This window comes from Prunus mume, linkage group LG1, assembly GCF_029339155.1.
Source record: "Prunus mume cultivar Tortuosa linkage group LG1, ASM2933915v1, whole genome shotgun sequence".
NCBI lineage: Eukaryota > Viridiplantae > Streptophyta > Magnoliopsida > Rosales > Rosaceae > Prunus > Prunus mume.
This window is the reverse complement of record NC_142698.1, coordinates 17098165-17110946: the sequence shown is the minus strand read 5'-3', so window position 1 is coordinate 17110946 and position 12782 is coordinate 17098165. Positions and strand designations below refer to the sequence as shown.

The 12782-nt window shown below is 33.8% G+C and overlaps 1 long non-coding RNA gene across 1 annotated transcript; it reads left to right on the top strand.

The window, feature by feature from the left end:
* Positions 1–10314: 10314 nt before the first annotated feature.
* LOC148921170 (uncharacterized) lies at positions 10315–12343 on the top strand. Its single transcript, XR_016122142.1, has 3 exons — positions 10315–10574; positions 11226–11295; positions 11388–12343. It is a non-coding gene; the product is annotated as an uncharacterized LOC148921170 (long non-coding RNA).
* The last annotated feature ends 439 nt before the right edge of the window (positions 12344–12782 follow it).

Here is a 12782-nt window from a genome sequence, read left to right as displayed (position 1 = left end):
ATATATAAACAAGAAAAGAGAGAAAAAAATAAAAAGAAAAGAGAAAGGAGAAGAAAGAAATGACGAAGAAGAAGAAAGAGAAAGAAAAGAAGAAAAATGAGAGAGAAGACAAAAATGACAGACACGAACCAAAAAAGAGAAAAGAAAAGGGGAAGGAAGGAGGAGCCCATTCTCGAGGGGAATGAAGGCATACAATGTTTTGGGCTTGTTTTTTTTTTTTTTAATTAAAATTTCTTTGATCAGAGTTTTGATTGTGCTTAATGGACCAATGGGCTGATTTCTAACTTAGCTATATTAAATTGCACATATAGGCCCATTTTGAAAAAAAACAAAAAACAGGGCTGTACTGGAGCCCAACCCAGCCACCCTTTGGTTCCGCCCTTGTAAATGAGTGAATTGGGATAAAGGTAGTATTGTAAACTTTATGTAATTTTAATGTATCATATGGTCGAGAAATATTAATATTGAGACGTTATAAAACCTTTCAATGCTTGTTCCCTTATTATGCAATAGGGAGTGAGGATATTTTAGCTATTGTTTTTTCATGACATATTTTAGCTATTGTTAACTAATCATAATCTATATCAATAGTGAGTTAGTTGGATTGACACATGCATATGTTCTCCCATAATCAAGGACGACCCCATAATTTCAAAATGGTATGGCTAAATTTACTTTACGTGAAAGGGTTATGCTTGTAGGGGTGTTAGTAGTCAGAATCAATCAAGGACCATCTCTAAAAATAATCTTAGGTTCAAACGCCCATGGTACCAATGTGTGAGTTCCCCCTTTCTTTCCTAACTTTAGCCAAATAAATAAAATCACAGTTAATATTTAGAAGTATTTTTCAGTATATGGTCAACTTTTGAAAATTTTCAAACGTTTTAAGATAAAGTTACAATTTGAAATTGAGCTAAAATCAAGCATCCACAAAAAAAGAAATTGTCAATCACGAAATTCAAAAAATCCAATTACATCAACTCCTTGATTATTGTACACATTATCCCTTCAATTCAAATGACTCACTACTTGATTATTGAGAGGTTACCCAAGTGACAGTGATGCTTTTGAATAGATTACACAATAGAAAAGTTGCACAAGAGTTAGCAATGAACTTTTGCCAAATGCGATTTTGATTTTGATAGAAGAAAAGATTTTGAGGCATTTGCAATGTAATGTTCTGTTTCTTTTATGGTTTACTTTCTTGTTTAATAGTAGGCTTTGTTAGTCGACAATAGGTGGCTTTCACTTCAAATAGTAAACTTTTTTTCTATTTTTAAAGAATAAAGAAGTGAAATTCATTCATTAACAGGGGCTATTACAGAGGATTGAATAGCTAAGCAAAGCCCTCAAATCATGGAGGGTTTCAGCCAACTCTGTATACACATCAATAACAATAAGCACATGGCCAGGACAAACTTAACTACAAATCCAGCTCTCTACAAGGCAACACCAAACATAAATGATAGAGCAAACATAACATACAAGCTCAGTGCCAAAACTCAAACCCAGCAATGGCCACTTGCCTTAGACTTCGATAAGAAAACAGCACCACCAACAGAAAGGGCAGATCCACTCAACTTCCACCCAACATACAACTTAAAACTTTTCTTAAACTTTTGCATTTTACCTTCGTTATTTAAACTTTTGCACATAACAATGGTCATTCATGCCTAGTTGTTTAGCATGTCTTTAAATTAAAATTCAGTATGCTAACCCCATAAGAGAGGAACAAAATGTTGAGATAAAAACCACCTTTTACTTTAGACATTTTATAAATAGATGAATTCTCACATCTTCAAGCATAACAATATAATAGAACATGTGCTGCAAATTGCAATTCATTTGCGATAAAAACAATAAAACAATACACGATGTAGACATCAAAATGATAGGATGCATAGCATTTATGGAAAATAGCACTCCTTGCTCTTTTGCTTTAACTCTAGAATACAATTAACTCTTTATTTATTTTTCTAGTTTGGTAAAGAAAGCTATCCCAAAAGGAAAAAAGAAAATTATTAATTACGTCATTTGTTAGATTTCGTAGACTATGTGCTATTGAACGGGTGGCTAAGATTTGCCAAATTTAAATTACAAGTTCTCCTATCTAAGGTGAGCCGTAGATCATGTTGTTGAATATACAAACATACGATCCCGCCCAAACCCCAAACACGCCTATATATTCCCCCCACCCCGAAAGCTGAATCCATTTCTTCGCTGTGGGTTTTTTCAAGTAATTTCATTGAACATTTTGCAAGTGTTATTTCAGAGAACCAAAAGCGAACCAAAATCTAAATCAGAAGACAATGTCTCTTCGCCCGAGCACAAACATCGTGGTGCGCAAGAAATCGTACAAGACTGGAATGGATGCGGACCAGGCTTGGAGGAGAAACAAGGACAACTTAGTGGAGATCAAGAAGAACAAGCGCGATGACAATTTGCTCAAGAAGAGAAGGGAAGGCTTGCCTCCGTCCCAGCAGCAACTGCTTGATGGCACCCAAACCACCATCGTTTTCCAGAAGAGGGTACTACTCCTTTATTTTATTTTTAAATCTTCTTGGTAATACTTTGAGTTCGTTTGATTTTTGGTTTGAATTTTTCGAGCACTCATGATTCGAGTGTTCTTCTTGCTTCCCACAGATTGTACAATCCTTGATAATTGCATATCCTATGCTTAGGCCACAATCAGCACAACATGAGTCTCCAAAGAGGCAGCCATATATGAGACATGCAACCACATAACTCTCGCCAACAATTGCGTTCTTTAGGACTTGATACCTATAAGAGCATAGTTGTGTAGGGTGCTTATCCACCTTTAAACAATACTTACATTCGCATGTATGCAATTTGTAGATCCATTGTTAAATACAACTAAAGTAATAAAAATAATCATTTTTTTTAAGACAATGAATGAATGAAGATTATAAAACCAAAAATCAGTATTGTGAACACATTACATTGAATAACAACAAATATATAGATATTATGTCATACGAGAAAAAAAAAAAAGAATATATATGTAAATAGAGAAGCTGAAGGCACTTTTTTTTTTCCTTTTTTTATTGCCCCTAAAATCAATTGATTACCATAACTTTTTCCATCCTTGGATTTTTCATCATCTGATTCTTCAACCTCTGATTTACAATCCTCTTATTCTTCATCCTCTGATTTCCATGCAATTACATTGTTAAATACAAAAGGAAAAAAAAAAAAAAAGGGTGATAATGTCAAAGAAGTTAGAAGGAATGACATTAATTATGATCCCATCAACAAATAAATATATTATTAAATATCGGTTCTACATCATGCGAGCACCAAAATAACTTAGCTGAATAAATTGTCTTTTAACATACAAGCTGTTTTCAACATGACATAGAATAACAACAAATGCATAGATATATTATGTCATAAAATAGAGAACCTGCAAACTTTTTCTTTCTTTCTTATCTCTAAAATAGAGAGCATACCAATAAAACTAGGATGGCGGAGGTTTTGAAAAGCTATATATATATATATATAGCTGAGACATATTCTGATCTTTTTTTTTTCATTTATATTTTTACATAATAAATTTAAAATTTCTACCAAGATGAGGGATGAGGTACAACAAACATTGCTTATATCTCTAATGACGGTTGTGGAACAATATATGTTGGTATCGATTCGACGACTACATCTAGTATGAGAAAAGGATTTATAAAGGATGATGATTCAAACAAATATTTACATATGAAGAGTTGCAATGTATTTCCCATTAGGGTGGGAAATACTCATAATTGAAGAAAAAAAAATGTTAGCACATTTGGAGCGACACATTAGTTATCGTGAGGAAATAGTTAAAAGCATCCGTAAACCTTCATAAAAAGCTCATAAGTTTATTAAAAATGGCGGAAAAATAAAAGAGAACTGAAATTCAAGGCATTTACAATTATGTATGGATGTATGTATAAAGTTCATTATGCATGTAAAGGTAGGCGTTTTAGAGTAGAGGTAAAATCCAAATCCAATCGTTGCATAGGATTTGTGAGTGGAAGCGGTGCTTCACATGATGGGCAATGTTTGGATGGTTGCCATTTGAAAGTCTATAATTTAAATGAATTATTACAACATGTGACAAGAGCTTTATTATATGCAACCTTTTTTTTATGAATGTAGGGATGGATATGTGTGTTTTTTCGAGGTATTAAAACAAGGAAGTTTTGTAATGCTATATATACCCGCATGAGACATATTCTTATCCTTTTTTTTCTTATCTTTTTTCACCTAATAAATTTCAAATTTTTACCAGGCTGAAGGATGGGGCACATCAAACATCGCTTATATATCTAATGACGATTTTGGAACAATATATGTTGGTGTTGATTCGAAGACTACATCTAGTACGAGAAAATTATTTATAAAGAATGATGATTCAGACAAATATTTACATAAGGAGAGTTGCAATGTATTTGCTAAGAAATACCCATAATTGCAACAAAAAAAAAATGTTTGCACATGTAGAGCGACACGTTAGTTATCGTGGGGAAATAGTTAATGGCTTCCGTGAAGCTTCAGAATAAACCTATAATTTTATTAAAAGACGGGGAAAAAAAATTAACTGAAGTTCAAGGTGTCTACTATTATGTCTGGATAGAAGGTTGGATGGAAGGGTATAGATAAAGTTCCTTATGTATATCAAGTTAGGCATTCTAGAGTGGAGAAAAAATCCAAACCCAATCATTGCACAGGATTTGTGAGTGGAAGATATGGTTCACATGCTGGGCAGTACTTGGATGGTTGCAATTTGAAAGTGCATAATTCAAATGAATTGTTACAACATGTGACAAGGGCTTTATTATATGCAACTTTTTTTTTATAAATATAGCTGTGGATATGTGCACGTGTTTGAGGTATTAAAACAAGGAGGTTTTGAAAAGCTATATATACTTGGCTGAGGCATATTCTCATCCTTTTTTCTTATCTTTTTTTACCTAATAAATTTCAAATTTTTACTTGGACGAGGGATGAAGCACAACAAACATCGCTTATATCTTTAATGATAGTTGTGGAACAATATATATTGGTATCGATTCGAGGACTACATCTAGTACGAGAAAATGATTTATAAAGAATGATGATTCTGACAAATATTTACATATGAAGAGTTGCAATGTATTTTCCACTTAGGCGGGAAATACCACAATTGCAAAAAAATTGGTAGCATATGCGGAGCAACACATTAGTTATCATGAAGAAATAGTTAATGACATCCGTAAAGCTTTGGAAAAAGCCTATAAGTTTATTAAAAGATGGAGAAAAAAATAGAACTTAAATTCAAATCATCTACTATTATGTCTGGATGGAAAGTTGGATTGAAGGGTATAGAAAAATTCCTTATGTATGTAAAGTTAGGTATTCTGGAGTGGAGGTAAATTCCAAATCGAATCGTTGTACAAGGTTTATGAGTGAAAGCGGTGGTTCACATGCTGGGCAATACATGAATGGTTGTCATTTGAAAGTCTATAATTCAAGTGAATTGTTACAACATGTGACAACATATTTATTATATGCAACCCTTTTTTTATGAATGTAACGGTGAATATGGGTGGGTATTTGAGGTATTAAAACAAGGAGGTTTTGAAAAGCTATATATAGCTGGCTAAGGCATATTCTCATCTTTTTCTTTTTCTTTTTTCTACTTTTACCTAATAAATTTCAAATTTTTACCAAGATGAGGGATGAGGCACAACAAACATCGCTTATATCTCTAATGTCGGTTGTGGAACAATATATGTTGGTATTGATTTGAGAACTACATCTAGTACGAAAAAATAATTTATAAAGAATGATGATTCAGACAAATATTTACATATGGAAAGTTGAGCAACACGTTAGTTATCGTGAGGAAATTGTTAAAAGCATCTGTAAAGCTTCAGGAAAAGCCCATAAGTTATTAAAAGATGGCGGAAAAATAAAAGATAACTGAAATTCAAGGCATTTACAATTATGTCTAGATGGAAGGGTATGAAGAAAGTTTCTTATGCATGTAAAGTTAGGCGTTCTGGAGTGGAGGTAAAATCCAAATCCAATCGTTACACATGATTTGTGAGTGGAAGCGATGCTTCACATGATGGGCAATGCTTGGATGGTTGCCATTTGAAAGTCCATAATTTAAATGAATTGTTACAACATGTGATAATGACTTTATTATATGCAACCTTTTTTATGAATGTAGCAAATGGATATGTGCATTTTTTCAAGATATTAAAACAAGGAAGTTTTGAAAAGCTATATATACCCGCATGAGACATATTCTTATCCTTTTTTTCTTATCTTTTTTTACCTAATAAATTTCAAATTTTTACCCGGCCGAAGGATGGGGCACAGCAAACATCGCTTATATATCTAATGACGATTGCGGAACAATATATGTTGATGTTGATTCAAAGACTATATCTAGTACAAGAAAATGATTTATAAAGAATGATAATTCAGACAAATATTTATATATGGAGAGTTGCAATGTATTTGCCAAGAAATACCCGCAATTGCAAAAAAAATGTTTGCACATATGGAACGACACATTAGTTATCGTGGGAAAATAGTTAATGGTTTCTGTAAAGCTTAAAAAAAAACCTATAATTTTATTAAAAGATGGGAAAAAAAAAATTGAAGTTCAAAACGTCTACTATTATGTCTGGATGGAAGGGTATAGATAAAGTTCCTTATGTATGTAAAGTTAAGCATTCTGGAGTGGAGGTAAAATCCAAACCCAATCGTTGCACAAGATTTGTGAGTGGAAGCGGTGCTTCACATGATAGGCAATGCTTGGATGGATGTCATTTGAAAGTCCATAATTCAAATGAATTGTTACAACATGTGACAATGACTTTATTATATGCAACCCTTTTTTATAAATGTAGCGATGGTTCCTTATGTATGTCAAGTTAGGCATTATGGAGTGGAGGTAAAATCCAAACTCAATCATTGCACAAGATTTATGAGTGGAAGATGTGGTTCACATGCTGGGGAGTACTTGAATGGTTGCAATTTGAAAGTCCATAATTGAGATGAATTGTTACAACATATGACAAGAGCCTTATTATATGCAACATTTTTTTTATAAATGAAGCGGTGGATATGTGCATGTGTTTGAGGTATTAAAATAAGGAGGTTTTGAAAAGCTATATATGCTTGGCTGAGGCATATTCTCATCCTTTGTTTCTTATCTTTTTTTACCTAATAAATTTCAAATTTTTACCTGGATGAAGGATGGAGCACAACAAACATCGCTTATATCTTTAATGATAGTTGTGGAACAATATATGTTGGTGTCGATTCGAGGACTACATCTAGTGCGAGAAAAGAATTTATAAAGAATGATGATTCAGACAAATATTTACATATGGAGAGTTGCAGTGTATTTGCCACTTGGTGGGAAATATACACAATTGCAAAAACTTGGTAGCACATGTGGAGCAACACGTTAGTTATCGTGAGTAAATAGTTAATGATATCCGTAAAGCTTCAAAAAAAGTCTATAAGTTTATAAAAAGATAGCGAAAAAAATAGAACTTAAATTCATGGCGTCTACTATTATGTCTGGATGGAAGGTTAGATGGAAGGACATAGAAAAAATTTCTTATGTATGTAAAGTTAGGTATTCTGGAGTGGAGGTAAATTCCAAATCAAATCGTTGCACAAGATTTGTGAGTGAAAGCGGTGGTTCACATGCTAGGCGATACATGAATGGTTATCATTTGAAAGTCTATAATTTAAGTGAATTGTTACAACATGTGACAAAAGCTTGAATATATGTAACCTTTTTTTATGAATGTAACAGTGGATATGTGCGGGTGTTTGAGGTATTAAAACAATGAGGTTTTGAAAAACTATATATACCTGGCTAAGGCATGGTCTCGTCTTTTTTTTTCTTTTCTACTTTTACCTATTAAATTTTAATTTTTTACCAAGACGAAGGATGGGGCACAACAAACATCGCTTATATATCTAATGTCGGTTGTGGAACAATATATGTTGGTATTGATTTGAGGACTTCATCTAGTACGAGAAAATGATTTATAGAGAATGATGATTCAAACAAATATTTATATATGGAGAGTTGCAATATATTTGCCAGGAAATACCCACAATTGCAAAAAAAAATGTTTGCACATGTGGAGCAACACGTTAATTATCGTGGGAAAATAGTTAAAAGCATCTGTAAAGCTTTAGAAAAAACCCATAAGTTTATTAAAAGATGACAGAAAATAAAAGAGAACTGAAATTCAAGGCATTTACAATTATGCCTGGATAGAAGGGTATGGATAAAGTTCCTTATGCATGTAAAGTTATGACGTAAGATCTGACTCTTTGACGTCTTGCTGTGTCCTACGCTGTGCGAAGTTTGACCTCTTCCAGCGTTCCTTCCTTCGATTGTATCGCCGGTGATCATGCTAGAATGGAGGTAAAATCCAAATCCAATCGTTGCACAGGATTTGTGAGTGGAAGCAGTGCTTCACATGATAGGCAATGCTTGGATGGTTGCCATTTGAAAGTTTATAATTCAAATGAATTGTTACAACATGTGACAAGGGCTTTATTATATGCAACCCTTTTTTATGAAGGTAGCAATGAATATGTGCGTTTTTTCAAGGTATTAAAACAAGGAAGTTTTGAAAAACTATATATACCCGGATGAGGCAAATTTTTATCCTTTTTTTCTTGTTTTTTTTTTACCTAATAAATTCAAATTTTTACCCGGCTGAAGGATAGGGCACAACAAACATCGCTTATATATCTAATGACAATCGCGGAACAATATATATTGATGTTGATTCGAAGACTATATCTAGTACGAGAAAATGATTTATAAAGAATGATGATTCAGAAAAATATTTACATATGGAGAGTTGCAATGTATTTGCCAGAAAATACCCACAATTGCAAAAAAATGTTTGCACATGTGGAACGACACGTTAGTTATCATGGGGAAATAGTTAATGATTTCTGTGAAGCTTCAGAAAAAACCTATAATTTTATTTAAAAATGAGAAAAAAATAAATTGAATTTCAAAGCGTCTACTATTATGTCTAGATGGAAAGGTATAGATAAAGTTCCTTATGTATATAAAGTTAAACATTCTGGAGTGGAGGTAAAATCCAAACCCAATCGTTGCACAAGATTTGTAAGTGGAAGCGGTGGTTCACATGCTGAGCAGTACTTGGATGGTTGGAATTTGAAAGTCCATAATTGAAATGAATTGTCATAACATGTGACAAGGGTTTTATTATATGCAAATTTTTTATGAATGTAGCGGTGAATATGTGCACTTGTTTGAGGTATTAAAACAACGAGGTTTTGAAAAACTATATATACTTGGTTGAGGCATTTCTTATCTTTTTTTACCTATTAAATTTCAAATTTTTACCCGGACGAGGGATGCGACACAACAAACATCGCTTATATCTTTAATTATAGTTGTGGAACAATATATGTTGGTGTCGATTCGAGGACTACATCTAGTACGAGAAAAGGATTTACGAAAAAATGATGATTCAGACAAGTATTTATGTATGGAAAGTTGCAGTGTATTTGCCACTAGGGTGGGAAATACCCACAATTGCAAAAAAATGGTAGCACATGTGGAGCGACGCGTAGGCCTCATCATTTGGCCCGCGGGCTCATGGGCCGATGGGGGCCCGCCCGCCCATCGAGAGAATAGCTCGGCCCGACCCGATATGGGCTTTTGGATGGCCCAGCCCGTATTGGGCAGGCTTGGGCTTAGGTGTCTAAAGCCCAGCCCGGCCCACAAAAGCCCGCCCGTTAGGCCCGTATATATTGCCTTTATATAATATAGTGTTAGGGGTTGTGCTTGTTTCTGGAAAAAATAAATAAATAAGGGAAAAGGCCCAATAGCCATTTAGGTCAGACAAATACAATACCTCTATATAAAAAGAAAATTTTCAGATCAGTCTCGAAATTCTAAACCTAGCGCACCCACACTCTTGCCTCGTCTCTCTCTTCCTCTTCGGCTCTGTCTTCCTCTTCATTTCTCCAAATTCTAAACCTAGTGCCGCACCCACACTCTTGCCTGAGTCTCTCTCTTCCTCTTGGCTCTGTCTTCCTCTTCATTTCTCCAAATTCTAAACCTCGCGCCCACTCTTGCTCGTCTCTCTCTTCCTCTTCGGCTCTGTCTTCCTCTTCATTTCTCCAAATTCTAAACCTAGCGCCGCACTCCACACTCTTGCCTGAGTCTCTCTCTTCCTCTTCGGCTCTGTCTTCCTCTTCATTTCTCCAAATTCTAAACCTCGCGCCGCACCCACTCTTGCCTGCGTCTCTCTCTTCCTCTTCGGCTCTGTCTTCCTCTTCATTTCTCCAAATTCTAAACCTAGCGCCGCACCCACACTCTTGCCTGAGTCTCTCTCTTCCTCTTCGGCTCTGTCTTCCTCTTCATTTCTCTTTGGCTTTCTCGATTCTCAACCTCTTCATTTCTCTTCGGCTCTCTCTCTCCTCATTCAATCTTGTAGATCCAAGTCTGAGAGAAACTAAGATTGCAGATCGAAAACAACGATCCAAGTCCAATAATTCAGGTATCCATCTGAATTTCTTCTTTAGCTAAGATCTCTCTCTTTGATCTTATTTGAATGCAAGAGAAACTGAGATTATGAGAAGTTCATCTTTATCCTTTTGCTAAAATCTGCTTGCTGTATAGAAGTTCATCTATTTCTTTTATTGTTATTGTTTTTATGTTTAGCTCTTAGTTTGTGATGATTTGCTTTGGCTTTATGACTTTTTATGCTTAATTTGGTTTTGTTGATTGCATCTGGAAATTCTACTTGTGTGTGTAAATTGAAGTCTCTGTTAATTTGGTTCTGTTATGGTTCATTTTCCAGATTTGTATAGATATAAATTATATTTATATATTTGATTTCTATCACAGACAGCCCAAGATCTTCTCCTATGTAGTTTAAGGCCTGAAACCCAATAGCAATAAGCCCTCCCAAAAAACCATTTCAGAACACTAAAACGTAAAGTAGCTTTGATGGATCACAATCTCAGTCAAGTTTCAGAGCATTTTAATATATCTTTTCTTTGTAGAGCATTTTAATTTCCCATCTCTGTTAAATTTATGTATTATCTGTTTTCTTATGAAATCAAATTTATGTATTATTTGTTTTCGTCTACATTTAGCTTGTTTGAGATAACTATTGATGAAATATTTATTTTCATTTTTATTGCAGGAGTTTGTGTCTTGCTTTTTTGAAGATTGCAAGGCCTTTTTTCATTTTCTATGGTTGTTGGTGGAAAAAGGTAAGGAATATTAATTGTTTTAGTTTGTTAATATATCTTTCTGTTTTTGTGCTGAACTTTGATTATTAATGAGTTCTTAGTTTATTTTGCAGGAGTTAGTGCTGCAAAAGTAAAGCTTGTGCTTGTGCTGCAAAAGTAAAGCTTGTGCTCTGCTGGAAAATCAAGTAACATCTTCCATTTTATCTTTAGTTTCGTAATATCATCAAAATGGATTCTTCTAGTGCGTCACCTTTGACTGAAACTGAAAGTACAAATGATTTCAATCCCCCTTCAGAGTCACCTAGTGCATCTAGATTAACAAGTAAAGTTTGGTCTTTTTTTGAAAAGGTTAACAAAATTGAAAATGGTAAACCAGTAATTAAGGCTAAGTGTGTTATTTGTAATACTTTGTTGGTTGGTAATTCTAGTAGTGGCACTAGTCATTTATCTCGTCATTTAAAAAGACATGAAGATGCACAAGCTAGGGTAAATCCAGGTCAAATGTTATTAAATGTTGATGCTGCTGGAAATTTGACTAATTTTGTTTATGATCATGATATTGCTCGAAAAGAACTTGTGGATTTTATTATTAGAGCTGAGCTGCCATTTAAATTTGTTGAAAGTCATGATTTTAAAGGCTTGATTCAGCGTGCATTTTGTCCTCAATATAAAGGAATTTCAGCCTCTACATGTAAAAGGGATGTGCTAAAAAAATTTGATAAAGAAAGGATTAATTTGCTTGCTGTTTTTGCCCAACTTGATTCAAAAATCTGTTTAACTTCTGATGTTTGGTCATCACGACAAAAAATGGGTTATATGTCACTTACTGCACATTTTATCGATAAAGATTGGTGTTTGAATAAGAGGATAATTTGCTTTAAAATGATTGAGTACCCACACACCGGAGAGTCACTTGCAACTCATATATTTGATGAATTGTTATCTTGGAACATTCACAACAAAGTATTTACTTTATCATTAGATAATGCATCAAATAATGATTCAACTGCAAGTATACTTCCATCAACTCTTTTGTTGGATTCTGTGCATGAAAAGTTGTTTCATGTACAATGTTGTTGTCATATATTGAATTTGATTATGCAAGATGGACTTAAAGTTTTATCTCCTTCTATTGAAAAAATTACTGATATTGTTCGTAGCATGAATTCATCTAACAAGAGACATGAAATTTGGGTTAAATGTTGTAGTGATTTCCATATGGGAAAGAAAAATATAGATATTGATGTGCCTCATAGATGGAATTCAACATATGAGCTTTTACATGTTGCTATAAAATATAAAGCCCTTTGCATAGGTATGTTCAAAAGGTAAATGAATCACGTTTCTGTAATTTACATGTACCTAGTGAAGAAGATTGGACAATAGCACAACTTGTTAGTGGGTTTTTACAAATTTTTTATTCTTCAACTAAGATATTTTCTGGTGTGTATTATCCTACTTCAAGTCGTGTTATTAATTGTTTAATAGATATTCATGGATCATTTGCT